This window comes from Spea bombifrons, chromosome 3, assembly GCF_027358695.1.
Source record: "Spea bombifrons isolate aSpeBom1 chromosome 3, aSpeBom1.2.pri, whole genome shotgun sequence".
Taxonomy (NCBI): Eukaryota; Metazoa; Chordata; class Amphibia; order Anura; family Pelobatidae; genus Spea; species Spea bombifrons.
Window position 1 is genome coordinate 49691702 of NC_071089.1, and position 26892 is coordinate 49718593.

A 26892-nucleotide genomic window follows, 5' to 3' on the forward strand; every position below is an offset into this window, starting at 1 on the left:
GCTGTCCCAACTGAGCTATTTTGGCATGAAAGAAATTTTTGAAGCAAATCTGCACGGGACGGGAAAGCCTGTTTAATTGCCAGTAATCTGCTGCACGATGAGAATATTTAAACATCCGGCTTACAAAGTACAGCTCATTCGTCTTCAAAAGCAAGCGAGCATGTGTGCCGAAACCCGGGATCGAACCAGGGACCTTTAGATCTTCAGTCTAACGCTCTCCCAACTGAGCTATTTCGGCATGCAAGAAAATGCTGGTAGCAAAAGTACATGGGATGGGGAAGACTGTTTAATAGCCAGTAAACTGCTGCACCATGAGAATATTTAAACATCTGGCTTACAAAGTACAGCCCATTCTTCTTAAAAATAAGCGAACATGTGTGCCGAAACCCGCGATCGAACCAGGGACCTTTAGATCTTCAGTCTAACGCTCTCCCTACTGAGCTATTTCGGCATGCAAGAAAATGCTGCTAGCAAGTCTGCACGGGACAGGAAAGCCTGTTTAATAGCCAGTAAACTGTTGCACCATGAGAATATTTAAACATCTGGCTTACAAAGTACAGCTCATTCGTCTTCAAAAGCAAGCGATCACGTGTGCCGAAACCCGGGATCGAACCAGGGACCTTTAGATCTTCAGTCTAACGCTCTCCCAACTGAGCTATTTCAGCATACAAGAAAATGCTGCTAGCAAAAGTACATGGGATGGGGAAGCCTGTTTAATAGCCAGTAAACTGCTGCACCATGAGAATATTTAAACATCTGGCTTACAAAGTACAGCTCATTCGTCTTCAAAAGCAAGAGAGCATGTGTGCAGAAACCCGAGACCTTTTGATCTTCAGTCTAACGCTCTCCCAACTGAGCTATTTCGGCGTGCAAAAAAACGCTGCTAGCAAATCTGCACGGGATGGGAAAGCCTGTTTAATAGTCAGTAAACTGCTGCACCATGAGAATATTTAAACATCCGGCTTACAAAGTACAGCCCATTCTTCTTAAAAATAAGCGAGCATGTGTGTCGAAACCCGGGATCGAATCAGGGACCTTTAGAGCTTCAGTGTAACGCTCTCACAACTGAGCTATTTCGGCATGCAAGAAAATGCTGCTAGCAAATCTGCACGGGATGGGAAAGCCTGTTTAATAGCCAGTAAACTGCTGCACCATGAGAATATTTAAACAGCTGGCTTACAAAGTACAGCCCATTCTTCTTAAAAATAAGCGAGCATGTGTGCTGAAACCCGGGACCTGTAGATCTTCAGTCTAATGCTGTCCCAACTGAGCTATTTTGGCATGAAAGAAATTTTTGAAGCAAATCTGCACGGGACGGGAAAGCCTGTTTAATTGCCAGTAATCTGCTGCACGATGAGAATATTTAAACATCCGGCTTACAAAGTACAGCTCATTCGTCTTCAAAAGCAAGCGAGCATGTGTGCCGAAACCCGGGATCAAACCAGGGACCTTTAAATCTTCAGTCTAACGCTCTCCCAACTGAGCTATTTCGGCATGCAAGAAAATGCTGCTAGCAAAAGTACATGGGATGGGGAAGCCTGTTTAATAGCCAGTAAACTGCTGCACCATGAGAATATTTAAACATCTGGCTTACAAAGTACAGCTCATTCGTCTTCAAAAGCAAGAGAGCATGTGTGCAGAAACCCGAGACCTTTTGATCTTCAGTCTAACGCTCTCCCAACTGAGCTATTTCGGCGTGCAAAAAAACGCTGCTAGCAAATCTGCACGAGATGGGAAAGCCTGTTTAATAGTCAGTAAACTGCTGCACCATGAGAATATTTAAACATCCGGCTTACAAAGTACAGCCCATTCTTCTTAAAAACAAGCGAGCATGTGTGTCGAAACCCGGGACCGAACCAGGGAACTTTAGAGCTTCAGTGTAACGCTCTCCCAACTGAGCTATTTCGGCATGCAAGAAAATGCTGCTAGCAAATCTGCACGGGACGGGAAAGCCTGTTTAATTGCCAGTAATCTGCTGCACGATGAGAATATTTAAACATCCGGCTTACAAAGTACAGCTCATTCGTCTTCAAAAGCAAGCGAGCATGTGTGCCGAAACCCGGGATCGAACCAGGGACCTTTAGATCTTCAGTCTAACGCTCTCCCAACTGAGCTATTTCGGCATGCAAGAAAATGGTGGTAGCAAAAGTACATGGGATGGGGAAGACTGTTTAATAGCCAGTAAACTGCTGCACCATGAGAATATTTAAACATCTGGCTTACAAAGTACAGCCCATTCTTCTTAAAAATAAGCGAACATGTGTGCCGAAACCCGCGATCGAACCAGGGACCTTTAGATCTTCAGTCTAACGCTCTCCCTACTGAGCTATTTCGGCATGCAAGAAAATGCTGCTAGCAAGTCTGCACGGGACAGGAAAGCCTGTTTAATAGCCAGTAAACTGTTGCACCATGAGAATATTTAAACATCTGGCTTACAAAGTACAGCTCATTCGTCTTCAAAAGCAAGCGATCACGTGTGCCGAAACCCGGGATCGAACCAGGGACCTTTAGATCTTCAGTCTAACGCTCTCCCAACTGAGCTATTTCAGCATACAAGAAAATGCTGCTAGCAAAAGTACATGGGATGGGGAAGCCTGTTTAATAGCCAGTAAACTGCTGCACCATGAGAATATTTAAACATCTGGCTTACAAAGTACAGCTCATTCGTCTTCAAAAGCAAGAGAGCATGTGTGCAGAAACCCGAGACCTTTTGATCTTCAGTCTAACGCTCTCCCAACTGAGCTATTTCGGCGTGCAAAAAAACGCTGCTAGCAAATCTGCACGGGATGGGAAAGCCTGTTTAATAGTCAGTAAACTGCTGCACCATGAGAATATTTAAACATCCGGCTTACAAAGTACAGCCCATTCTTCTTAAAAATAAGCGAGCATGTGTGTCGAAACCCGGGATCGAATCAGGGACCTTTAGAGCTTCAGTGTAACGCTCTCACAACTGAGCTATTTCGGCATGCAAGAAAATGCTGCTAGCAAATCTGCACGGGATGGGAAAGCCTGTTTAATAGCCAGTAAACTGCTGCACCATGAGAATATTTAAACAGCTGGCTTACAAAGTACAGCCCATTCTTCTTAAAAATAAGCGAGCATGTGTGCTGAAACCCGGGACCTGTAGATCTTCAGTCTAATGCTGTCCCAACTGAGCTATTTTGGCATGAAAGAAATTTTTGAAGCAAATCTGCACGGGACGGGAAAGCCTGTTTAATTGCCAGTAATCTGCTGCACGATGAGAATATTTAAACATCCGGCTTACAAAGTACAGCTCATTCGTCTTCAAAAGCAAGCGAGCATGTGTGCCGAAACCCGGGATCAAACCAGGGACCTTTAAATCTTCAGTCTAACGCTCTCCCAACTGAGCTATTTCGGCATGCAAGAAAATGCTGCTAGCAAAAGTACATGGGATGGGGAAGCCTGTTTAATAGCCAGTAAACTGCTGCACCATGAGAATATTTAAACATCTGGCTTACAAAGTACAGCTCATTCGTCTTCAAAAGCAAGAGAGCATGTGTGCAGAAACCCGAGACCTTTTGATCTTCAGTCTAACGCTCTCCCAACTGAGCTATTTCGGCGTGCAAAAAAACGCTGCTAGCAAATCTGCACGAGATGGGAAAGCCTGTTTAATAGTCAGTAAACTGCTGCACCATGAGAATATTTAAACATCCGGCTTACAAAGTACAGCCCATTCTTCTTAAAAACAAGCGAGCATGTGTGTCGAAACCCGGGACCGAACCAGGGAACTTTAGAGCTTCAGTGTAACGCTCTCCCAACTGAGCTATTTCGGCATGCAAGAAAATGCTGCTAGCAAATCTGCACGGGATGGGAAAGCTTTTTTAATAGCCAGTAAACTGCTGCACCATGAGAATATTTAAACAGCTGGCTTACAAAGTACAGCCCATTCTTCTTAAAAATAAGCGAGCATGTGTGCTGAAACCCGGGATCAAACCAGGGACCTGTAGATCTTCAGTCTAATGCTGTCCCAACTGAGCTATTTTGGCATGAAAGAAATTTTTGAAGCAAATCTGCACGGGACGGGAAAGCCTGTTTAATTGCCAGTAATCTGCTGCACGATGAGAATATTTAAACATCCGGCTTACAAAGTACAGCTCATTCGTCTTCAAAAGCAAGCGAGCATGTGTGCCGAAACCCGGGATCGAACCAGGGACCTTTAGATCTTCAGTCTAACGCTCTCCCAACTGAGCTATTTCGGCATGCAAGAAAATGCTGCTAGCAAAAGTACATGGGATGGGGAAGCCTGTTTAATAGCCAGTAAACTGCTGCACCATGAGAATATTTAAACATCTGGCTTACAAAGTACAGCTCATTCGTCTTCAAAAGCAAGAGAGCATGTGTGCAGAAAACCGAGACCTTTTGATCTTCAGTCTAACGCTCTCCCAACTGAGCTATTTCGGCGTGCAAAAAAACGCTGCTAGCAAATCTGCACGAGATGGGAAAGCCTGTTTAATAGTCAGTAAACTGCTGCACCATGAGAATATTTAAACATCCGGCTTACAAAGTACAGCCCATTCTTCTTAAAAATAAGCGAGCATGTGTGTCGAAACCCGGGACCGAACCAAGGAACTTTAGAGCTTCAGTGTAACGCTCTCCCAACTGAGCTATTTCGGCATGCAAGAAAATGCTGCTAGCAAATCTGCACGGGATGGGAAAGCCTGTTTAATAGTCAGTAAACTGCTGCACCATGAGAATATTTAAACAGCTGGCTTACAAAGTACAGCCCATTCTTCTTAAAAATAAGCGAGCATGTGTGCCGAAACCCGGGATCAAACCAGGGACCTGTAGATCTTCAGTCTAATGCTGTCCCAACTGAGCTATTTTGGCATGAAAGAAATTTTTGAAGCAAATCTGCACGGGACGGGAAAGCCTGTTTAATTGCCAGTAATCTGCTGCACGATGAGAATATTTAAACATCCGGCTTACAAAGTACAGCTCATTCGTCTTCAAAAGCAAGCGAGCATGTGTGCCGAAACCCGGGATCGAACCAGGGACCTTTAGATCTTCAGTCTAACGCTCTCCCAACTGAGCTATTTCGGCATGCAAGAAAATGCTGGTAGCAAAAGTACATGGGATGGGGAAGACTGTTTAATAGCCAGTAAACTGCTGCACCATGAGAATATTTAAACATCTGGCTTACAAAGTACAGCCCATTCTTCTTAAAAATAAGCGAACATGTGTGCCGAAACCCGCGATCGAACCAGGGACCTTTAGATCTTCAGTCTAACGCTCTCCCTACTGAGCTATTTCGGCATGCAAGAAAATGCTGCTAGCAAGTCTGCACGGGACAGGAAAGCCTGTTTAATAGCCAGTAAACTGTTGCACCATGAGAATATTTAAACATCTGGCTTACAAAGTACAGCTCATTCGTCTTCAAAAGCAAGCGATCACGTGTGCCGAAACCCGGGATCGAACCAGGGACCTTTAGATCTTCAGTCTAACGCTCTCCCAACTGAGCTATTTCGGCATACAAGAAAATGCTGCTAGCAAAAGTACATGGGATGGGGAAGCCTGTTTAATAGCCAGTAAACTGCTGCACCATGAGAATATTTAAACATCTGGCTTACAAAGTACAGCTCATTCGTCTTCAAAAGCAAGAGAGCATGTGTGCAGAAACCCGAGACCTTTTGATCTTCAGTCTAACGCTCTCCCAACTGAGCTATTTCGGCGTGCAAAAAAACGCTGCTAGCAAATCTGCACGGGATGGGAAAGCCTGTTTAATAGTCAGTAAACTGCTGCACCATGAGAATATTTAAACATCCGGCTTACAAAGTACAGCCCATTCTTCTTAAAAATAAGCGAGCATGTGTGTCGAAACCCGGGATCGAATCAGGGACCTTTAGAGCTTCAGTGTAACGCTCTCCCAACTGAGCTATTTCGGCATGCAAGAAAATGCTGCTAGCAAATCTGCATGGGATGGGAAAGCCTGTTTAATAGCCAGTAAACTGCTGCACCATGAGAATATTTAAACAGCTGGCTTACAAAGTACAGCCCATTCTTCTTAAAAATAAGCGAGCATGTGTGCTGAAACCCGGGATCAAACCAGGGACCTGTAGATCTTCAGTCTAATGCTGTCCCAACTGAGCTATTTTGGCATGAAAGAAATTTTTGAAGCAAATCTGCACGGGACGGGAAAGCCTGTTTAATTGCCAGTAATCTGCTGCACGATGAGAATATTTAAACATCCGGCTTACAAAGTACAGCTCATTCGTCTTCAAAAGCAAGCGAGCATGTGTGCCGAAACCCGGGATTGAACCAGGGACCTTTAGATCTTCAGTCTAACGCTCTCCCAACTGAGCTATTTCGGCATGCAAGAAAATGCTGCTAGCAAAAGTACATGGGATGGGAAAGCCTGTTTAATAGCCAGTAAACTGCTGCACCATGAGAATATTTAAACATCTGGCTTACAAAGTACAGTTCATTCGTCTTCAAAAGCAAGAGAGCATGTGTGCAGAAACCCGAGACCTTTTGATCTTCAGTCTAACGCTCTCCCAACTGAGCTATTTCGGCGTGCAAAAAAACGCTGCTAGCAAATCTGCACGAGATGGGAAAGCCTGTTTAATAGTCAGTAAACTGCTGCACCATGAGAATATTTAAACATCCGGCTTACAAAGTACAGCCCATTCTTCTTAAAAATAAGCGAGCATGTGTGTCGAAACCCGGGACCGAACCAGGGAACTTTAGAGCTTCAGTGTAACGCTCTCCCAACTGAGCTATTTCGGCATGCAAGAAACTGCTGCTAGCAAATCTGCACGGGATGGGAAAGCCTGTTTAATAGCCAGTAAACTGCTGCACCATGAGAATATTTAAACAGCTGGCTTACAAAGTACAGCCCATTCTTCTTAAAAATAAGCGAGCATGTGTGCCGAAACCCGGGATCAAACCAGGGACCTGTAGATCTTCAGTCTAATGCTGTCCCAACTGAGCTATTTTGGCATGAAAGAAATTTTTGAAGCAAATCTGCACGGGACGGGAAAGCCTGTTTAATTGCCAGTAATCTGCTGCACGATGAGAATATTTAAACATCCGGCTTACAAAGTACAGCTCATTCGTCTTCAAAAGCAAGCGAGCATGTGTGCTGAAACCCGGGATCGAACCAGGGACCTTTAGATCTTCAGTCTAACGCTCTCCCAACTGAGCTATTTCGGCATGCAAGAAAATGCTGGTAGCAAAAGTACATGGGATGGGGAAGACTGTTTAATAGCCAGTAAACTGCTGCACCATGAGAATATTTAAACATCTGGCTTACAAAGTACAGCCCATTCTTCTTAAAAATAAGCGAACATGTGTGCCGAAACCCGCGATCGAACCAGGGACCTTTAGATCTTCAGTCTAACGCTCTCCCTACTGAGCTATTTCGGCATGCAAGAAAATGCTGCTAGCAAGTCTGCACGGCACAGGAAAGCCTGTTTAATAGCCAGTAAACTGTTGCACCATGAGAATATTTAAACATCTGGCTTACAAAGTACAGCTCATTCGTCTTCAAAAGCAAGCGATCACGTGTGCCGAAACCCGGGATCGAACCAGGGACCTTTAGATCTTCAGTCTAACGCTCTCCCAACTGAGCTATTTTGGCATACAAGAAAATGCTGCTAGCAAAAGTACATGGGATGGGGAAGCCTGTTTAATAGCCAGTAAACTGCTGCACCATGAGAATATTTAAACATCTGGCTTACAAAGTACAGCTCATTCGTCTTCAAAAGCAAGAGAGCATGTGTGCAGAAACCCGAGACCTTTTGATCTTCAGTCTAACGCTCTCCCAACTGAGCTATTTCGGCGTGCAAAAAAACGCTGCTAGCAAATCTGCACGGGATGGGAAAGCCTGTTTAATAGTCAGTAAACTGCTGCACCATGAGAATATTTAAACATCCGGCTTACAAAGTACAGCCCATTCTTCTTAAAAATAAGCGAGCATGTGTGTCGAAACCCGGGATCGAATCAGGGACCTTTAGAGCTTCAGTGTAACGCTCTCCCAACTGAGCTATTTCGGCATGCAAGAAAATGCTGCTAGCAAATCTGCACGGGATGGGAAAGCCTGTTTAATAGCCAGTAAACTGCTGCACCATGAGAATATTTAAACAGCTGGCTTACAAAGTACAGCCCATTCTTCTTAAAAATAAGCGAGCATGTGTGCTGAAACCCGGGATCAAACCAGGGACCTGTAGATCTTCAGTCTAATGCTGTCCCAACTGAGCTATTTTGGCATGAAAGAAATTTTTGAAGCAAATCTGCACGGGACGGGAAAGCCTGTTTAATTGCCAGTAATCTGCTGCACGATGAGAATATTTAAACATCCGGCTTACAAAGTACAGCTCATTCGTCTTCAAAAGCAAGCGAGCATGTGTGCCGAAACCCGGGATCGAACCAGGGACCTTTAGATCTTCAGTCTAACGCTCTCCCAACTGAGCTATTTCGGCATGCAAGAAAATGCTGCTAGCAAAAGTACATGGGATGGGGAAGCCTGTTTAATAGCCAGTAAACTGCTGCACCATGAGAATATTTAAACATCTGGCTTACAAAGTACAGCTCATTCGTCTTCAAAAGCAAGAGAGCATGTGTGCAGAAACCCGAGACCTTTTGATCTTCAGTCTAACGCTCTCCCAACTGAGCTATTTCGGCGTGCAAAAAAACGCTGCTAGCAAATCTGCACGAGATGGGAAAGCCTGTTTAATAGTCAGTAAACTGCTGCACCATGAGAATATTTAAACATCCGGCTTACAAAGTACAGCCCATTCTTCTTAAAAATAAGCGAGCATGTGTGTCAAAACCCGGGACCGAACCAGGGAACTTTAGAGCTTCAGTGTAACGCTCTCCCAACTGAGCTATTTCGGCATGCAAGAAAATGCTGCTAGCAAATCTGCACGGGATGGGAAAGCCTGTTTAATAGCCAGTAAACTGCTGCACCATGAGAATATTTAAACAGCTGGCTTACAAAGTACAGCCCATTCTTCTTAAAAATAAGCGAGCATGTGTGCCGAAACCCGGGATCAAACCAGGGACCTGTAGATCTTCAGTCTAATGCTGTCCCAACTGAGCTATTTTGGCATGAAAGAAATTTTTGAAGCAAATCTGCACGGGACGGGAAAGCCTGTTTAATTGCCAGTAATCTGCTGCACGATGAGAATATTTAAACATCCGGCATACAAAGTACAGCTCATTCGTCTTCAAAAGCAAGCGAGCATGTGTGCCGAAACCCGGGATCGAACCAGGGACCTTTAGATCTTCAGTCTAACGCTCTCCCAACTGAGCTATTTCGGCATGCAAGAAAAAGTTGGTAGCAAAAGTACATGTGATGGGGAAGACTGTTTAATAGCCAGTAAACTGCTGCACCATGAGAATATTTAAACATCTGGCTTACAAAGTACAGCCCATTCTTCTTAAAAATAAGCGAACATGTGTGCCGAAACCCGCGATCGAACCAGGGACCTTTAGATCTTCAGTCTAACGCTCTCCCTACTGAGCTATTTCGGCATGCAAGAAAATGCTGCTAGCAAGTCTGCACGGCACAGGAAAGCCTGTTTAATAGCCAGTAAACTGTTGCACCATGAGAATATTTAAACATCTGGCTTACAAAGTACAGCTCATTCGTCTTCAAAAGCAAGCGATCACGTGTGCCGAAACCCGGGATCGAACCAGGGACCTTTAGATCTTCAGTCTAACGCTCTCCCAACTGAGCTATTTCGGCATGCAAGAAATTTTTGAAGCAAATCTGCACGGGACGGGAAAGCCTGTTTAATTGCCAGTAATCTGCTGCACGATGAGAATATTTAAACATCCGGCTTACAAAGTACAGCTCATTCGTCTTCAAAAGCAAGCGAGCATGTGTGCCGAAACCCGGGATCGAACCAGGGACCTTTAGATCTTCAGTCTAACGCTCTCCCAACTGAGCTATTTCGGCATGCAAGAAAATGCTGCTAGCAAAAGTACATGGGATGGGGAAGCCTGTTTAATAGCCAGTAAACTGCTGCACCATGAGAATATTTAAACATCTGGCTTACAAAGTACAGCTCATTCGTCTTCAAAAGCAAGAGAGCATGTGTGCAGAAACCCGAGACCTTTTGATCTTCAGTCTAACGCTCTCCCAACTGAGCTATTTCGGCGTGCAAAAAAACGCTGCTAGCAAATCTGCACGAGATGGGAAAGCCTGTTTAATAGTCAGTAAACTGCTGCACCATGAGAATATTTAAACATCCGGCTTACAAAGTACAGCCCATTCTTCTTAAAAATAAGCGAGCATGTGTGTCAAAACCCGGGACCGAACCAGGGAACTTTAGAGCTTCAGTGTAACGCTCTCCCAACTGAGCTATTTCGGCATGCAAGAAAATGCTGCTAGCAAATCTGCACGGGATGGGAAAGCCTGTTTAATAGCCAGTAAACTGCTGCACCATGAGAATATTTAAACAGCTGGCTTACAAAGTACAGCCCATTCTTCTTAAAAATAAGCGAGCATGTGTGCCGAAACCCGGGATCAAACCAGGGACCTGTAGATCTTCAGTCTAATGCTGTCCCAACTGAGCTATTTTGGCATGAAAGAAATTTTTGAAGCAAATCTGCACGGGACGGGAAAGCCTGTTTAATTGCCAGTAATCTGCTGCACGATGAGAATATTTAAACATCCGGCATACAAAGTACAGCTCATTCGTCTTCAAAAGCAAGCGAGCATGTGTGCCGAAACCCGGGATCGAACCAGGGACCTTTAGATCTTCAGTCTAACGCTCTCCCAACTGAGCTATTTCGGCATGCAAGAAAAAGTTGGTAGCAAAAGTACATGTGATGGGGAAGACTGTTTAATAGCCAGTAAACTGCTGCACCATGAGAATATTTAAACATCTGGCTTACAAAGTACAGCCCATTCTTCTTAAAAATAAGCGAACATGTGTGCCGAAACCCGCGATCGAACCAGGGACCTTTAGATCTTCAGTCTAACGCTCTCCCTACTGAGCTATTTCGGCATGCAAGAAAATGCTGCTAGCAAGTCTGCACGGCACAGGAAAGCCTGTTTAATAGCCAGTAAACTGTTGCACCATGAGAATATTTAAACATCTGGCTTACAAAGTACAGCTCATTCGTCTTCAAAAGCAAGCGATCACGTGTGCCGAAACCCGGGATCGAACCAGGGACCTTTAGATCTTCAGTCTAACGCTCTCCCAACTGAGCTATTTCGGCATACAAGAAAATGCTGCTAGCAAAAGTACATGGGATGGGGAAGCCTGTTTAATAGCCAGTAAACTGCTGCACCATGAGAATATTTAAACATCTGGCTTACAAAGTACAGCTCATTCGTCTTCAAAAGCAAGAGAGCATGTGTGCAGAAACCCGAGACCTTTTGATCTTCAGTCTAACGCTCTCCCAACTGAGCTATTTCGGCGTGCAAAAAAACGCTGCTAGCAAATCTGCACGGGATGGGAAAGCCTGTTTAATAGTCAGTAAACTGCTGCACCATGAGAATATTTAAACATCCGGCTTACAAAGTACAGCCCATTCTTCTTAAAAATAAGCGAGCATGTGTGTCGAAACCCGGGATCGAATCAGGGACCTTTAGAGCTTCAGTGTAACGCTCTCCCAACTGAGCTATTTCGGCATGCAAGAAAATGCTGCTAGCAAATCTGCACGGGATGGGAAAGCCTGTTTAATAGCCAGTAAACTGCTGCACCATGAGAATATTTAAACAGCTGGCTTACAAAGTACAGCCCATTCTTCTTAAAAATAAGCGAGCATGTGTGCTGAAACCCGGGATCAAACCAGGGACCTGTAGATCTTCAGTCTAATGCTGTCCCAACTGAGCTATTTTGGCATGAAAGAAATTTTTGAAGCAAATCTGCACGGGACGGGAAAGCCTGTTTAATTGCCAGTAATCTGCTGCACGATGAGAATATTTAAACATCCGGCTTACAAAGTACAGCTCATTCGTCTTCAAAAGCAAGCGAGCATGTGTGCCGAAACCCGGGATCGAACCAAGGACCTTTAGATCTTCAGTCTAACGCTCTCCCAACTGAGCTATTTCGGCATGCAAGAAAATGCTGCTAGCAAAAGTACATGGGATGGGGAAGCCTGTTTAATAGCCAGTAAACTGCTGCACCATGAGAATATTTAAACATCTGGCTTACAAAGTACAGCTCATTCGTCTTCAAAAGCAAGAGAGCATGTGTGCAGAAACCCGAGACCTTTTGATCTTCAGTCTAACGCTCTCCCAACTGAGCTATTTCGGCGTGCAAAAAAACGCTGCTAGCAAATCTGCACGGGATGGGAAAGCCTGTTTAATAGTCAGTAAACTGCTGCACCATGAGAATATTTAAACATCCGGCTTACAAAGTACAGCCCATTCTTCTTAAAAATAAGCGAGCATGTGTGTCGAAACCCGGGATCGAATCAGGGACCTTTAGAGCTTCAGTGTAACGCTCTCCCAACTGAGCTATTTCGGCATGCAAGAAAATGCTGCTAGCAAATCTGCACGGGATGGGAAAGCCTGTTTAATAGCCAGTAAACTGCTGCACCATGAGAATATTTAAACAGCTGGCTTACAAAGTACAGCCCATTCTTCTTAAAAATAAGCGAGCATGTGTGCTGAAACTCGGGATCAAACCAGGGACCTGTAGATCTTCAGTCTAATGCTGTCCCAACTGAGCTATTTTGGCATGAAAGAAATTTTTGAAGCAAATCTGCACGGGACGGGAAAGCCTGTTTAATTGCCAGTAATCTGCTGCACGATGAGAATATTTAAACATCCGGCTTACAAAGTACAGCTCATTCGTCTTCAAAAGCAAGCGAGCATGTGTGCCGAAACCCGGGATCGAACCAGGGACCTTTAGATCTTCAGTCTAACGCTCTCCCAACTGAGCTATTTCGGCATGCAAGAAAATGCTGGTAGCAAAAGTACATGGGATGGGGAAGACTGTTTAATAGCCAGTAAACTGCTGCACCATGAGAATATTTAAACATCTGGCTTACAAAGTACAGCCCATTCTTCTTAAAAATAAGCGAACATGTGTGCCGAAACCCGCGATCGAACCAGGGACCTTTAGATCTTCAGTCTAACGCTCTCCCTACTGAGCTATTTCGGCATGCAAGAAAATGCTGCTAGCAAGTCTGCATGGGACAGGAAAGCCTGTTTAATAGCCAGTAAACTGTTGCACCATGAGAATATTTAAACATCTGGCTTACAAAGTACAGCTCATTCGTCTTCAAAAGCAAGCGATCACGTGTGCCGAAACCCGGGATCGAACCAGGGACCTTTAGATCTTCAGTCTAACGCTCTCCCAACTGAGCTATTTCGGCATACAAGAAAACGCTGCTAGCAAAAGTACATGGGATGGGGAAGCCTGTTTAATAGCCAGTAAACTGCTGCACCATGAGAATATTTAAACATCTGGCTTACAAAGTACAGCTCATTGGTCTTCAAAAGCAAGAGAGCATGTGTGCAGAAACCCGAGACCTTTTGATCTTCAGTCTAACGCTCTCCCAACTGAGCTATTTCGGCGTGCAAAAAAACGCTGCTAGCAAATCTGCACGGGATGGGAAAGCCTGTTTAATAGTCAGTAAACTGCTGCACCATGAGAATATTTAAACATCCGGCTTACAAAGTACAGCCCATTCTTCTTAAAAATAAGCGAGCATGTGTGTCGAAACCCGGGATCGAATCAGGGACCTTTAGAGCTTCAGTGTAACGCTCTCCCAACTGAGCTATTTCGGCATGCAAGAAAACGCTGCTAGCAAATCTGCACGGGATGGGAAAGCCTGTTTAATAGCCAGTAAACTGCTGCACCATGAGAATATTTAAACAGCTGGCTTACAAAGTACAGCCCATTCTTCTTAAAAATAAGCGAGCATGTGTGCTGAAACCCGGGATCAAACCAGGGACCTGTAGATCTTCAGTCTAATGCTGTCCCAACTGAGCTATTTTGGCATGAAAGAAATTTTTGAAGCAAATCTGCACGGGACGGGAAAGCCTGTTTAATTGCCAGTAATCTGCTGCACGATGAGAATATTTAAACATCCGGCTTACAAAGTACAGCTCATTCGTCTTCAAAAGCAAGCGAGCATGTGTGCCGAAACCCGGGATCGAACCAGGGACCTTTAGATCTTCAGTCTAACGCTCTCCCAACTGAGCTATTTCGGCATGCAAGAAAATGCTGCTAGCAAAAGTACATGGGATGGGGAAGCCTGTTTAATAGCCAGTAAACTGCTGCACCATGAGAATATTTAAACATCTGGCTTACAAAGTACAGCTCATTCGTCTTCAAAAGCAAGAGAGCATGTGTGCAGAAACCCGAGACCTTTTGATCTTCAGTCTAACGCTCTCCCAACTGAGCTATTTCGGCGTGCAAAAAAACGCTGCTAGCAAATCTGCACGAGATGGGAAAGCCTGTTTAATAGTCAGTAAACTGCTGCACCATGAGAATATTTAAACATCCGGCTTACAAAGTACAGCCCATTCTTCTTAAAAATAAGCGAGCATGTGTGTCGAAACCCGGGACCGAACCAGGGAACTTTAGAGCTTTAGTGTAACGCTCTCCCAACTGAGCTATTTCGGCATGCAAGAAAATGCTGCTAGCAAATCTGCACGGGATGGGAAAGCCTGTTTAATAGCCAGTAAACTGCTGCACCATGAGAATATTTAAACAGCTGGCTTACAAAGTACAGCCCATTCTTCTTAAAAATAAGCGAGCATGTGTGCTGAAACCCGGGATCAAACCAGGGACCTGTAGATCTTCAGTCTAATGCTGTCCCAACTGAGCTATTTTGGCATGAAAGAAATTTTTGAAGCAAATCTGCACGGGACAGGAAAGCCTGTTTAATTGCCAGTAATCTGCTGCACGATGAGAATATTTAAACATCCGGCTTACAAAGTACAGCTCATTCGTCTTCAAAAGCAAGCGAGCATGTGTGCCGAAACCCGGGATCGAACCAGGGACCTTTAGATCTTCAGTCTAACGCTCTCCCAACTGAGCTATTTCGGCATGCAAGAAAATGCTGCTAGCAAAAGTACATGGGATGGGGAAGCCTGTTTAATAGCCAGTAAACTGCTGCACCATGAGAATATTTAAACATCTGGCTTACAAAGTACAGCTCATTCGTCTTCAAAAGCAAGAGAGCATGTGTGCAGAAACCCGAGACCTTTTGATCTTCAGTCTAACGCTCTCCCAACTGAGCTATTTCGGCGTGCAAAAAAACGCTGCTAGCAAATCTGCACGAGATGGGAAAGCCTGTTTAATAGTCAGTAAACTGCTGCACCATGAGAATATTTAAACATCCGGCTTACAAAGTACAGCCCATTCTTCTTAAAAATAAGCGAGCATGTGTGTCGAAACCCGGGACCGAACCAGGGAACTTTAGAGCTTCAGTGTAACGCTCTCCCAACTGAGCTATTTCGGCATGCAAGAAAATGCTGCTAGCAAATCTGCACGGGATGGGAAAGCCTGTTTAATAGCCAGTAAACTGCTGCACCATGAGAATATTTTAACAGCTGGCTTACAAAGTACAGCCCATTCTTCTTAAAAATAAGCGAGCATGTGTGCCGAAACCCGGGATCAAACCAGGGACCTGTAGATCTTCAGTCTAATGCTGTCCCAACTGAGCTATTTTGGCATGAAAGAAATTTTTGAAGCAAATCTGCACGGGACGGGAAAGCCTGTTTAATTGCCAGTAATCTGCTGCACGATGAGAATATTTAAACATCCGGCTTACAAAGTACAGCTCATTCGTCTTCAAAAGCAAGCGAGCATGTGTGCCGAAACCCGGGATCGAACCAGGGACCTTTAGATCTTCAGTCTAACGCTCTCCCAGCTGAGCTATTTCGGCATGCAAGAAAATGGTGGTAGCAAAAGTACATGGGATGGGGAAGACTGTTTAATAGCCAGTAAACTGCTGCACCATGAGAATATTTAAACATCTGGCTTACAAAGTACAGCCCATTCTTCTTAAAAATAAGCGAACATGTGTGCCGAAACCCGCGATCGAACCAGGGACCTTTAGATCTTCAGTCTAACGCTCTCCCTACTGAGCTATTTCGGCATGCAAGAAAATGCTGCTAGCAAGTCTGCACGGGACAGGAAAGCCTGTTTAATAGCCAGTAAACTGTTGCACCATGAGAATATTTAAACATCTGGCTTACAAAGTACAGCTCATTCGTCTTCAAAAGCAAGCGATCACGTGTGCCGAAACCCGGGATCGAACCAGGGACCTTTAGATCTTCAGTCTAACGCTCTCCCAACTGAGCTATTTCGGCATACAAGAAAATGCTGCTAGCAAAAGTACATGGGATGGGGAAGCCTGTTTAATAGCCAGTAAACTGCTGCACCATGAGAATATTTAAACATCTGGCTTACAAAGTACAGCTCATTCGTCTTCAAAAGCAAGAGAGCATGTGTGCAGAAACCCGAGACCTTTTGATCTTCAGTCTAACGCTCTCCCAACTGAGCTATTTCGGCGTGCAAAAAAACGCTGCTACCAAATCTGCACGGGATGGGAAAGCCTGTTTAATAGTCAGTAAACTGCTGTACCATGAGAATATTTAAACATCCGGCTTACAAAGTACAGCCCATTCTTCTTAAAAATAAGCGAGCATGTGTGTCGAAACCCGGGATCGAATCAGGGACCTTTAGAGCTTCAGTGTAACGCTCTCCCAACTGAGCTATTTCGGCATGCAAGAAAATGCTGCTAGCAAATCTGCACGGGATGGGAAAGCCTGTTTAATAGCCAGTAAACTGCTGCACCATGAGAATATTTAAACAGCTGGCTTACAAAGTACAGCCCATTCTTCTTAAAAATAAGCGAGCATGTGTGCTGAAACCCGGGATCAAACCAGGGACCTGTAGATCTTCAGTCTAATGCTGTCCCAACTGAGCTATTTTGGCATGAAAGAAATTTTTGAAGCAAATCTGCACGGGACGGGAAAGCCTGTTTAATTGCCAGTAATCTGCTGCACGATGAGAATATTTAAACATCCGGCTTACAAAGTACAGCTCATTCGTCTTCAAAAGCAAGCGAGCATGTGTGCCGAAACCCGGGATCGAACCAGGGACCTTTAGATCTTCAGTCTAACGCTCTCCCAACTGAGCTATTTCGGCATGGAAGAAAATGCTGCTAGCAAAAGTACATGGGATGGGGAAGCCTGTTTAATAGCCAGTAAACTGCTGCACCATGAGAATATTTAAACATCTTTCTTACAAAGTACAGCTCATTCGTCTTCAAAAGCAAGAGAGCATGTGTGCAGAAACCCGAGACCTTTTGATCTTCAGTCTAACGCTCTCCCAACTGAGCTATTTCGGCGTGCAAAAAAAAGCTGCTAGCAAATCTGCACGAGATGGGAAAGCCTGTTTAATAGTCAGTAAACTGCTGCACCATGAGAATATTTAAACATCCGGCTTACAAAGTACAGCCCATTCTTCTTAAAAATAAGCGAGCATGTGTGTCGAAACCCGGGACCGAACCAGGGAACTTTAGAGCTTCAGTGTAACGCTCTCCCAACTGAGCTATTTCGGCATGCAAGAAAATGCTGCTAGCAAATCTGCACGGGATGGGAAAGCCTGTTTAATAGCCAGTAAACTGCTGCACCATGAGAATATTTAAACAGCTGGCTTACAAAGTACAGCCCATTCTTCTTAAAAATAAGCGAGCATGTGTGCCGAAACCCGGGATCAAACCAGGGACCTGTAGATCTTCAGTCTAATGCTGTCCCAACTGAGCTATTTTGGCATGAAAGAAATTTTTGAAGCAAATCTGCACGGGACGGGAAAGCCTGTTTAATTGCCAGTAATCTGCTGCACGATGAGAATATTTAAACATCAGGCTTACAAAGTACAGCTCATTCGTCTTCAAAAGCAAGCGAGCATGTGTGCCGAAACCCGGGATCGAACCAGGGACCTTTAGATCTTCAGTCTAACGCTCTCCCAACTGAGCTATTTCGGCATGCAAGGAAATGCTGGTAGCAAAAGTACATGGGATGGGGAAGACTGTTTAATAGCCAGTAAACTGCTGCACCATGAGAATATTTAAACATCTGGCTTACAAAGTACAGCCCATTCTTCTTAAAAATAAGCGAACATGTGTGCCGAAACCCGCGATCGAACCAGGGACCTTTAGATCTTCAGTCTAACGCTCTCCCTACTGAGCTATTTCGGCATGCAAGAAAACGCTGCTAGCAAGTCTGCACGGGACAGGAAAGCCTGTTTAATAGCCAGTAAACTGTTGCACCATGAGAATATTTAAACATCTGGCTTACAAAGTACAGCTCATTCGTCTTCAAAAGCAAGCGATCACGTGTGCCGAAACCCGGGATCGAACCAGGGACCTTTAGATCTTCAGTCTAACGCTCTCCCAACTGAGCTATTTCGGCATACAAGAAAATGCTGCTAGCAAAAGTACATGGGATGGGGAAGCCTGTTTAATAGCCAGTAAACTGCTGCACCATGAGAATATTTAAACATCTGGCTTACAAAGTACAGCTCATTCGTCTTCAAAAGCAAGAGAGCATGTGTGCAGAAACCCGAGACCTTTTGATCTTCAGTCTAACGCTCTCCCAACTGAGCTATTTCGGCGTGCAAAAAAACGCTGCTAGCAAATCTGCACGGGATGGGAAAGCCTGTTTAATAGTCAGTAAACTGCTGCACCATGAGAATATTTAAACATCTGGCTTACAAAGTACAGCTCATTCGTCTTCAAAAGCAAGCGATCACGTGTGCCGAAACCCGGGATCGAACCAGGGACCTTTAGATCTTCCGTCTAACGCTCTCCCAACTGAGCTATTTCGGCATACAAGAAAATGCTGCTAGCAAAAGTACATGGGATGGGGAAGCCTGTTTAATAGCCAGTAAACTGCTGCACCATGAGAATATTTAAACATCTGGCTTACAAAGTACAGCTCATTCGTCTTCAAAAGCAAGAGAGCATGTGTGCAGAAACCCGAGACCTTTTGATCTTCAGTCTAACGCTCTCCCAACTGAGCTATTTCGGCGTGCAAAAAAACGCTGCTAGCAAATCTGCACGGGATGGGAAAGCCTGTTTAATAGTCAGTAAACTGCTGCACCATGAGAATATTTAAACATCCGGCTTACAAAGTACAGCCCATTCTTCTTAAAAATAAGCGAGCATGTGTGTCGAAACCCGGGATCGAATCAGGGACCTTTAGAGCTTCAGTGTAACGCTCTCCCAACTGAGCTATTTTGGCATGCAAGAAAATGCTGCTAGCAAATCTGCATGGGATGGGAAAGCCTGTTTAATAGCCAGTAAACTGCTGCACCATGAGAATATTTAAACAGCTGGCTTACAAAGTACAGCCCATTCTTCTTAAAAATAAGCGAGCATGTGTGCTGAAACCCGGGATCAAACCAGGGACCTGTAGATCTTCAGTCTAATGCTGTCCCAACTGAGCTATTTTGGCATGAAAGAAATTTTTGAAGCAAATCTGCACGGGACGGGAAAGCCTGTTTAATTGCCAGTAATCTGCTGCACGATGAGAATATTTAAACATCCGGCTTACAAAGTACAGCTCATTCGTCTTCAAAAGCAAGCGAGCATGTGTGCCGAAACCCGGGATCGAACCAAGGACCTTTAGATCTTCAGTCTAACGCTCTCCCAACTGAGCTATTTCGGCATGCAAGAAAATGCTGCTAGCAAAAGTACATGGGATGGGGAAGCCTGTTTAATAGCCAGTAAACTGCTGCACCATGAGAATATTTAAACATCTGGCTTACAAAGTACAGCTCATTCGTCTTCAAAAGCAAGAGAGCATGTGTGCAGAAACCCGAGACCTTTTGATCTTCAGTCTAACGCTCTCCCAACTGAGCTATTTCGGCGTGCAAAAAAACGCTGCTAGCAAATCTGCACGGGATGGGAAAGCCTGTTTAATAGTCAGTAAACTGCTGCACCATGAGAATATTTAAACATCCGGCTTACAAAGTACAGCCCATTCTTCTTAAAAATAAGCGAGCATGTGTGTCGAAACCCGGGATCGAATCAGGGACCTTTAGAGCTTCAGTGTAACGCTCTCCCAACTGAGCTATTTCGGCATGCAAGAAAATGCTGCTAGCAAATCTGCACGGGATGGGAAAGCCTGTTTAATAGCCAGTAAACTGCTGCACCATGAGAATATTTAAACAGCTGGCTTACAAAGTACAGCCCATTTTTCTTAAAAATAAGCGAGCATGTGTGCTGAAACCCGGGATCAAACCAGGGACCTGTAGATCTTCAGTCTAATGCTGTCCCAACTGAGCTATTTTGGCATGAAAGAAATTTTTGAAGCAAATCTGCACGGGACGGGAAAGCCTGTTTAATTGCCAGTAATCTGCTGCACGATGAGAATATTTAAACATCCGGCTTACAAAGTACAGCTCATTCGTCTTCAAAAGCAAGCGAGCATGTGTGCCGAAACCCGGGATCGAACCAGGGACCTTTAGATCTTCAGTCTAACGCTCTCCCAACTGAGCTATTTCGGCATGCAAGAAAATGCTGCTAGCAAAAGTACATGGGATGGGGAAGCCTGTTTAATAGCCAGTAAACTGCTGCACCATGAGAATATTTAAACATCTGGCTTACAAAGTACAGCTCATTCGTCTTCAAAAGCAAGAGAGCATGTGTGCAGAAACCCGAGACCTTTTGATCTTCAGTCTAACGCTCTCCCAACTGAGCTATTTCGGCGTGCAAAAAAACGCTGCTAGCAAATCTGCACGAGATGGGAAAGCCTGTTTAATAGTCAGTAAACTGCTGCACCATGAGAATATTTAAACATCCGGCTTACAAAGTACAGCCCATTCTTCTTAAAAATAAGCGAGCATGTGTGTTGAAACCCGGGACCGAACCAGGGAACTTTAGAGCTTCAGTGTAACGCTCTCCCAACTGAGCTATTTCGGCATGCAAGAAAATGCTGCTAGCAAATCTGCACGGGATGGGAAAGCCTGTTTAATAGCCAGTAAACTGCTGCACCATGAGAATATTTAAACAGCTGGCTTACAAAGTACAGCCCATTCTTCTTAAAAATAAGCGAGCATGTGTGCCGAAACCCGGGACCTGTAGATCTTCAGTCTAATGCTGTCCCAACTGAGCTATTTTGGCATGAAAGAAATTTTTGAAGCAAATCTGCACGGGACGGGAAAGCCTGTTTAATTGCCAGTAATCTGCTGCACGATGAGAATATTTAAACATCCGGCTTACAAAGTACAGCTCATTCGTCTTCAAAAGCAAGCGAGCATGTGTGCCGAAACCCGGGATCGAACCAGGGACCTTTAGATCTTCAGTCTAACGCTCTCCCAACTGAGCTATTTCGGCATGCAAGAAAATGCTGGTAGCAAAAGTACATGGGATGGGGAAGACTGTTTAATAGCCAGTAAACTGCTGCACCATGAGAATATTTAAACATCTGGCTTACAAAGTACAGCCCATTCTTCTTAAAAATAAGCGAACATGTGTGCCGAAACCCGCGATCGAACCAGGGACCTTTAGATCTTCAGTCTAACGCTCTCCCTACTGAGCTATTTCGGCATGCAAGAAAATGCTGCTAGCAAGTCTGCACGGGACAGGAAAGCCTGTTTAATAGCCAGTAAACTGTTGCACCATGAGAATATTTAAACATCTGGCTTACAAAGTACAGCTCATTCGTCTTCAAAAGCAAGCGATCACGTGTGCCGAAACCCGGGATCGAACCAGGGACTTTTAGATCTTCAGTCTAACACTCTCCCAACTGAGCTATTTCGGCATACAAGAAAATGCTGCTAGCAAAAGTACATGGGATGGGGAAGCCTGTTTAATAGCCAGTAAACTGCTGCACCATGAGAATATTTAAACATCTGGCTTACAAAGTACAGCTCATTCGTCTTCAAAAGCAAGAGAGCATGTGTGCAGAAACCCGAGACCTTTTGATCTTCAGTCTAACGCTCTCCCAACTGAGCTATTTCGGCGTGCAAAAAAACGCTGCTAGCAAATCTGCACGGGATGGGAAAGCCTGTTTAATAGTCAGTAAACTGCTGCACCATGAGAATATTTAAACATCCGGCTTACAAAGTACAGCCCATTCTTCTTAAAAATAAGCGAGCATGTGTGTCGAAACCCGGGATCGAATCAGGGACCTTTAGAGCTTCAGTGCAACGCTCTCCCAACTGAGCTATTTCGGCATGCAAGAAAATGCTGCTAGCAAATCTGCACGGGATGGGAAAGCCTGTTTAATAGCCAGTAAACTGCTGCACCATGAGAATATTTAAACAGCTGGCTTACAAAGTACAGCCCATTCTTCTTAGAAATAAGCGAGCATGTGTGCTGAAACCAGGGATCAAACCAGGGACCTGTAGATCTTCAGTCTAATGCTGTCCCAACTGAGCTATTTTGGCATGAAAGAAATTTTTGAAGCAAATCTGCACGGGACGGGAAAGCCTGTTTAATTGCCAGTAATCTGCTGCACGATGAGAATATTTAAACATCCGGCTTACAAAGTACAGCTCATTCGTCTTCAAAAGCAAGCGAGCATGTGTGCCGAAACCCGGGATCAAACCAGGGACCTTTAAATCTTCAGTCTAACGCTCTCCCAACTGAGCTATTTCGGCATGCAAGAAAATGCTGCTAGCAAAAGTACATGGGATGGGGAAGCCTGTTTAATAGCCAGTAAACTGCTGCACCATGAGAATATTTAAACATCTGGCTTACAAAGTACAGCTCATTCGTCTTCAAAAGCAAGAGAGCATGTGTGCAGAAACCCGAGACCTTTTGATCTTCAGTCTAACGCTCTCCCAACTGAGCTATTTCGGCGTGCAAAAAAACGCTGCTAGCAAATCTGCACGAGATGGGAAAGCCTGTTTAATAGTCAGTAAACTGCTGCACCATGAGAATATTTAAACATCCGGCTTACAAAGTACAGCCCATTCTTCTTAAAAACAAGTGAGCATGTGTGTCGAAACCCGGGACCGAACCAGGGAACTTTAGAGCTTCAGTGTAACGCTCTCCCAACTGAGCTATTTCGGCATGCAAGAAAATGCTGCTAGCAAATCTGCACGGGATGGGAAAGCCTGTTTAATAGCCAGTAAACTGCTGCACCATGAGAATATTTAAACAGCTGGCTTACAAAGTACAGCCCATTCTTCTTAAAAATAAGCGAGCATGTGTGCTGAAACCCGGGATCAAACCAGGGACCTGTAGATCTTCAGTCTAATGCTGTCCCAACTGAGCTATTTTGGCATGAAAGAAATTTTTGAAGCAAATCTGCACGGGACGGGAAAGCCTGTTTAATTGCCAGTAATCTGCTGCACGATGAGAATATTTAAACATCCGGCTTACAAAGTACAGCTCATTCATCTTCAAAAGCAAGCGAGCATGTGTGCCGAAACCCGGGATCGAACCAGGGACCTTTAGATCTTCAGTCTAACGCTCTCCCAACTGAGCTATTTCGGCATGCAAGAAAATGCTGCTAGCAAAAGTACATGGGATGGGGAAGCCTGTTTAATAGCCAGTAAACTGCTGCACCATGAGAATATTTAAACATCTGGCTTACAAAGTACAGCTCATTCGTCTTCAAAAGCAAGAGAGCATGTGTGCAGAAAACCGAGACCTTTTGATCTTCAGTCTAACGCTCTCCCAACTGAGCTATTTCGGCGTGCAAAAAAACGCTGCTAGCAAATCTGCACGAGATGGGAAAGCCTGTTTAATAGTCAGTAAACTGCTGCACCATGAGAATATTTAAACATCCGGCTTACAAAGTACAGCCCATTCTTCTTAAAAATAAGCGAGCATGTGTGTCGAAACCCGGGACCGAACCAGGGAACTTGAGAGCTTCAGTGTAACGCTCTCCCAACTGAGCTATTTCGGCATGCAAGAAAATGCTGCTAGCAAATCTGCACGGGATGGGAAAGCCTGTTTAATAGTCAGTAAACTGCTGCACCATGAGAATATTTAAACAGCTGGCTTACAAAGTACAGCCCATTCTTCTTAAAAATAAGCGAGCATGTGTGCCGAAACCCGGGATCAAACCAGGGACCTTTAGATCTTCAGTCTAACGCTCTCCCTACTGAGCTATTTCGGCATGCAAGAAAATGCTGCTAGCAAGTCTGCACGGGACAGGAAAGCCTGTTTAATAGCCAGTAAACTGTTGCACCATGAGAATATTTAAACATCTGGCTTACAAAGTACAGCTCATTCGTCTTCAAAAGCAAGCGATCACGTGTGCCGAAACCCGGGATCGAACCAGGGACCTTTAGATCTTCAGTCTAACGCTCTCCCAACTGAGCTATTTCGGCATACAAGAAAATGCTGCTAGCAAAAGTACATGGGATGGGGAAGCCTGTTTAATAGCCAGTAAACTGCTGCACCATGAGAATATTTAAACATCTGGCTTACAAAGTACAGCTCATTCGTCTTCAAAAGCAAGAGAGCATGTGTGCAGAAACCCGAGACCTTTTGATCTTCAGTCTAACGCTCTCCCAACTGAGCTATTTCGGCGTGCAAAAAAACGCTGCTAGCAAATCTGCACGGGATGGGAAAGCCTGTTTAATAGTCAGTAAACTGCTGCACCATGAGAATATTTAAACATCCGGCTTACAAAGTACAGCCCATTCTTCTTAAAAATAAGCGAGCATGTGTGTCGAAACCCGGGATCGAATCAGGGACCTTTAGAGCTTCAGTGTAACGCTCTCCCAACTGAGCTATTTCGGCATGCAAGAAAATGCTGCTAGCAAATCTGCACGGGATGGGAAAGCCTGTTTAATAGCCAGTAAACTGCTGCACCATGAGAATATTTAAACAGCTGGCTTACAAAGTACAGCCCATTCTTCTTAAAAATAAGCGAGCATGTGTGCTGAAACCCGGGATCAAACCAGGGACCTGTAGATCTTCAGTCTAATGCTGTCCCAACTGAGCTATTTTGGCATGAAAGAAATTTTTGAAGCAAATCTGCACGGGACGGGAAAGCCTGTTTAATTGCCAGTAATCTGCTGCACGATGAGAATATTTAAACATCCGGCTTACAAAGTACAGCTCATTCGTCTTCAAAAGCAAGCGAGCATGTGTGCCGAAACCCGGGATTGAACCAGGGACCTTTAGATCTTCAGTCTAACGCTCTCCCAACTGAGCTATTTCGGCATGCAAGAAAATGCTGCTAGCAAAAGTACATGGGATGGGGAAGCCTGTTTAATAGCCAGTAAACTGCTGCACCATGAGAATATTTAAACATCTGGCTTACAAAGTACAGTTCATTCGTCTTCAAAAGCAAGAGAGCATGTGTGCAGAAACCCGAGACCTTTTGATCTTCAGTCTAACGCTCTCCCAACTGAGCTATTTCGGCGTGCAAAAAAACGCTGCTAGCAAATCTGCACGAGATGGGAAAGCCTGTTTAATAGTCAGTAAACTGCTGCACCATGAGAATATTTAAACATCCGGCTTACAAAGTACAGCCCATTCTTCTTAAAAATAAGCGAGCATGTGTGTCGAAACCCGGGACCGAACCAGGGAACTTTAGAGCTTCAGTGTAACGCTCTCCCAACTGAGCTATTTCGGCATGCAAGAAAATGCTGCTAGCAAATCTGCACGGGATGGGAAAGCCTGTTTAATAGCCAGTAAACTGCTGCACCATGAGAATATTTAAACAGCTGGCTTACAAAGTACAGCCCATTCTTCTTAAAAATAAGCGAGCATGTGTGCCGAAACCCGGGATCAAACCAGGGACCTGTAGATCTTCAGTCTAATGCTGTCCCAACTGAGCTATTTTGGCATGAAAGAAATTTTTGAAGCAAATCTGCACGGGACGGGAAAGCCTGTTTAATTGCCAGTAATCTGCTGCACGATGAGAATATTTAAACATCCGGCTTACAAAGTACAGCTCATTCGTCTTCAAAAGCAAGCGAGCATGTGTGCCGAAACCCGGGATCGAACCAGGGACCTTTAGATCTTCAGTCTAACGCTCTCCCAACTGAGCTATTTCGGCATGCAAGAAAATGCTGGTAGCAAAAGTACATGGGATGGGGAAGACTGTTTAATAGCCAGTAAACTGCTGCACCATGAGAATATTTAAACATCTGGCTTACAAAGTACAGCCCATTCTTCTTAAAAATAAGCGAACATGTGTGCCGAAACCCGCGATCGAACCAGGGACCTTTAGATCTTCAGTCTAACGCTCTCCCTACTGAGCTATTTCGGCATGCAAGAAAATGCTGCTAGCAAGTCTGCACGGCACAGGAAAGCCTGTTTAATAGCCAGTAAACTGTTGCACCATGAGAATATTTAAACATCTGGCTTACAAAGTACAGCTCATTCGTCTTCAAAAGCAAGCGATCACGTGTGCCGAAACCCGGGATCGAACCAGGGACCTTTAGATCTTCAGTCTAACGCTCTCCCAACTGAGCTATTTTGGCATACAAGAAAATGCTGCTAGCAAAAGTACATGGGATGGGGAAGCCTGTTTAATAGCCAGTAAACTGCTGCACCATGAGAATATTTAAACATCTGGCTTACAAAGTACAGCTCATTCGTCTTCAAAAGCAAGAGAGCATGTGTGCAGAAACCCGAGACCTTTTGATCTTCAGTCTAACGCTCTCCCAACTGAGCTATTTCGGCGTGCAAAAAAACGCTGCTAGCAAATCTGCACGGGATGGGAAAGCCTGTTTAATAGTCAGTAAACTGCTGCACCATGAGAATATTTAAACATCCGGCTTACAAAGTACAGCCCATTCTTCTTAAAAATAAGCGAGCATGTGTGTCGAAACCCGGGATCGAATCAGGGACCTTTAGAGCTTCAGTGTAACGCTCTCCCAACTGAGCTATTTCGGCATGCAAGAAAATGCTGCTAGCAAATCTGCACGGGATGGGAAAGCCTGTTTAATAGCCAGTAAACTGCTGCACCATGAGAATATTTAAACAGCTGGCTTACAAAGTACAGCCCATTCTTCTTAAAAATAAGCGAGC

General features: G+C 44.5%; 32 non-coding genes across 32 annotated transcripts; all 32 read right to left on the reverse strand.

The window, feature by feature from the left end:
• Positions 1-165: 165 nt before the first annotated feature.
• TRNAF-GAA (transfer RNA phenylalanine (anticodon GAA)) lies at positions 166-238 on the reverse strand. Its single transcript has one exon. It is a non-coding gene; the product is annotated as a tRNA-Phe (tRNA).
• Positions 239-2050: 1812 nt separating this feature from the next.
• TRNAF-GAA (transfer RNA phenylalanine (anticodon GAA)) lies at positions 2051-2123 on the reverse strand. Its single transcript has one exon. It is a non-coding gene; the product is annotated as a tRNA-Phe (tRNA).
• Positions 2124-4147: 2024 nt separating this feature from the next.
• On the reverse strand, positions 4148-4220 carry TRNAF-GAA (transfer RNA phenylalanine (anticodon GAA)). Its single transcript has one exon. It is a non-coding gene; the product is annotated as a tRNA-Phe (tRNA).
• Positions 4221-4988: 768 nt separating this feature from the next.
• TRNAF-GAA (transfer RNA phenylalanine (anticodon GAA)) lies at positions 4989-5061 on the reverse strand. The gene has a single exon. It is a non-coding gene; the product is annotated as a tRNA-Phe (tRNA).
• A 354-nt stretch (positions 5062-5415) lies between these two features.
• TRNAF-GAA (transfer RNA phenylalanine (anticodon GAA)) lies at positions 5416-5488 on the reverse strand. The gene has a single exon. It is a non-coding gene; the product is annotated as a tRNA-Phe (tRNA).
• Positions 5489-6256: 768 nt separating this feature from the next.
• TRNAF-GAA (transfer RNA phenylalanine (anticodon GAA)) lies at positions 6257-6329 on the reverse strand. Its single transcript has one exon. It is a non-coding gene; the product is annotated as a tRNA-Phe (tRNA).
• A 1195-nt stretch (positions 6330-7524) lies between these two features.
• On the reverse strand, positions 7525-7597 carry TRNAF-GAA (transfer RNA phenylalanine (anticodon GAA)). Its single transcript has one exon. It is a non-coding gene; the product is annotated as a tRNA-Phe (tRNA).
• Positions 7598-8365: 768 nt separating this feature from the next.
• Positions 8366-8438, reverse strand: TRNAF-GAA (transfer RNA phenylalanine (anticodon GAA)). Its single transcript has one exon. It is a non-coding gene; the product is annotated as a tRNA-Phe (tRNA).
• Positions 8439-9206: 768 nt separating this feature from the next.
• Positions 9207-9279, reverse strand: TRNAF-GAA (transfer RNA phenylalanine (anticodon GAA)). Its single transcript has one exon. It is a non-coding gene; the product is annotated as a tRNA-Phe (tRNA).
• A 354-nt stretch (positions 9280-9633) lies between these two features.
• Positions 9634-9706, reverse strand: TRNAF-GAA (transfer RNA phenylalanine (anticodon GAA)). The gene has a single exon. It is a non-coding gene; the product is annotated as a tRNA-Phe (tRNA).
• Positions 9707-9846: 140 nt separating this feature from the next.
• TRNAF-GAA (transfer RNA phenylalanine (anticodon GAA)) lies at positions 9847-9919 on the reverse strand. Its single transcript has one exon. It is a non-coding gene; the product is annotated as a tRNA-Phe (tRNA).
• Positions 9920-10687: 768 nt separating this feature from the next.
• On the reverse strand, positions 10688-10760 carry TRNAF-GAA (transfer RNA phenylalanine (anticodon GAA)). Its single transcript has one exon. It is a non-coding gene; the product is annotated as a tRNA-Phe (tRNA).
• A 354-nt stretch (positions 10761-11114) lies between these two features.
• TRNAF-GAA (transfer RNA phenylalanine (anticodon GAA)) lies at positions 11115-11187 on the reverse strand. Its single transcript has one exon. It is a non-coding gene; the product is annotated as a tRNA-Phe (tRNA).
• Positions 11188-11955: 768 nt separating this feature from the next.
• On the reverse strand, positions 11956-12028 carry TRNAF-GAA (transfer RNA phenylalanine (anticodon GAA)). The gene has a single exon. It is a non-coding gene; the product is annotated as a tRNA-Phe (tRNA).
• A 768-nt stretch (positions 12029-12796) lies between these two features.
• On the reverse strand, positions 12797-12869 carry TRNAF-GAA (transfer RNA phenylalanine (anticodon GAA)). Its single transcript has one exon. It is a non-coding gene; the product is annotated as a tRNA-Phe (tRNA).
• A 354-nt stretch (positions 12870-13223) lies between these two features.
• TRNAF-GAA (transfer RNA phenylalanine (anticodon GAA)) lies at positions 13224-13296 on the reverse strand. The gene has a single exon. It is a non-coding gene; the product is annotated as a tRNA-Phe (tRNA).
• A 768-nt stretch (positions 13297-14064) lies between these two features.
• On the reverse strand, positions 14065-14137 carry TRNAF-GAA (transfer RNA phenylalanine (anticodon GAA)). The gene has a single exon. It is a non-coding gene; the product is annotated as a tRNA-Phe (tRNA).
• Positions 14138-14479: 342 nt separating this feature from the next.
• Positions 14480-14552, reverse strand: TRNAF-AAA (transfer RNA phenylalanine (anticodon AAA)). Its single transcript has one exon. It is a non-coding gene; the product is annotated as a tRNA-Phe (tRNA).
• A 353-nt stretch (positions 14553-14905) lies between these two features.
• TRNAF-GAA (transfer RNA phenylalanine (anticodon GAA)) lies at positions 14906-14978 on the reverse strand. The gene has a single exon. It is a non-coding gene; the product is annotated as a tRNA-Phe (tRNA).
• Positions 14979-15746: 768 nt separating this feature from the next.
• Positions 15747-15819, reverse strand: TRNAF-GAA (transfer RNA phenylalanine (anticodon GAA)). The gene has a single exon. It is a non-coding gene; the product is annotated as a tRNA-Phe (tRNA).
• Positions 15820-16173: 354 nt separating this feature from the next.
• Positions 16174-16246, reverse strand: TRNAF-GAA (transfer RNA phenylalanine (anticodon GAA)). The gene has a single exon. It is a non-coding gene; the product is annotated as a tRNA-Phe (tRNA).
• Positions 16247-17014: 768 nt separating this feature from the next.
• On the reverse strand, positions 17015-17087 carry TRNAF-GAA (transfer RNA phenylalanine (anticodon GAA)). The gene has a single exon. It is a non-coding gene; the product is annotated as a tRNA-Phe (tRNA).
• A 768-nt stretch (positions 17088-17855) lies between these two features.
• TRNAF-GAA (transfer RNA phenylalanine (anticodon GAA)) lies at positions 17856-17928 on the reverse strand. The gene has a single exon. It is a non-coding gene; the product is annotated as a tRNA-Phe (tRNA).
• A 354-nt stretch (positions 17929-18282) lies between these two features.
• Positions 18283-18355, reverse strand: TRNAF-GAA (transfer RNA phenylalanine (anticodon GAA)). The gene has a single exon. It is a non-coding gene; the product is annotated as a tRNA-Phe (tRNA).
• A 1184-nt stretch (positions 18356-19539) lies between these two features.
• TRNAF-GAA (transfer RNA phenylalanine (anticodon GAA)) lies at positions 19540-19612 on the reverse strand. The gene has a single exon. It is a non-coding gene; the product is annotated as a tRNA-Phe (tRNA).
• Positions 19613-20380: 768 nt separating this feature from the next.
• Positions 20381-20453, reverse strand: TRNAF-GAA (transfer RNA phenylalanine (anticodon GAA)). Its single transcript has one exon. It is a non-coding gene; the product is annotated as a tRNA-Phe (tRNA).
• Positions 20454-21209: 756 nt separating this feature from the next.
• Positions 21210-21282, reverse strand: TRNAF-GAA (transfer RNA phenylalanine (anticodon GAA)). The gene has a single exon. It is a non-coding gene; the product is annotated as a tRNA-Phe (tRNA).
• A 2036-nt stretch (positions 21283-23318) lies between these two features.
• TRNAF-GAA (transfer RNA phenylalanine (anticodon GAA)) lies at positions 23319-23391 on the reverse strand. Its single transcript has one exon. It is a non-coding gene; the product is annotated as a tRNA-Phe (tRNA).
• Positions 23392-24160: 769 nt separating this feature from the next.
• On the reverse strand, positions 24161-24233 carry TRNAF-GAA (transfer RNA phenylalanine (anticodon GAA)). Its single transcript has one exon. It is a non-coding gene; the product is annotated as a tRNA-Phe (tRNA).
• Positions 24234-25001: 768 nt separating this feature from the next.
• Positions 25002-25074, reverse strand: TRNAF-GAA (transfer RNA phenylalanine (anticodon GAA)). Its single transcript has one exon. It is a non-coding gene; the product is annotated as a tRNA-Phe (tRNA).
• A 768-nt stretch (positions 25075-25842) lies between these two features.
• On the reverse strand, positions 25843-25915 carry TRNAF-GAA (transfer RNA phenylalanine (anticodon GAA)). The gene has a single exon. It is a non-coding gene; the product is annotated as a tRNA-Phe (tRNA).
• Positions 25916-26269: 354 nt separating this feature from the next.
• Positions 26270-26342, reverse strand: TRNAF-GAA (transfer RNA phenylalanine (anticodon GAA)). The gene has a single exon. It is a non-coding gene; the product is annotated as a tRNA-Phe (tRNA).
• Between the last annotated feature and the right edge of the window lie 550 nt (positions 26343-26892).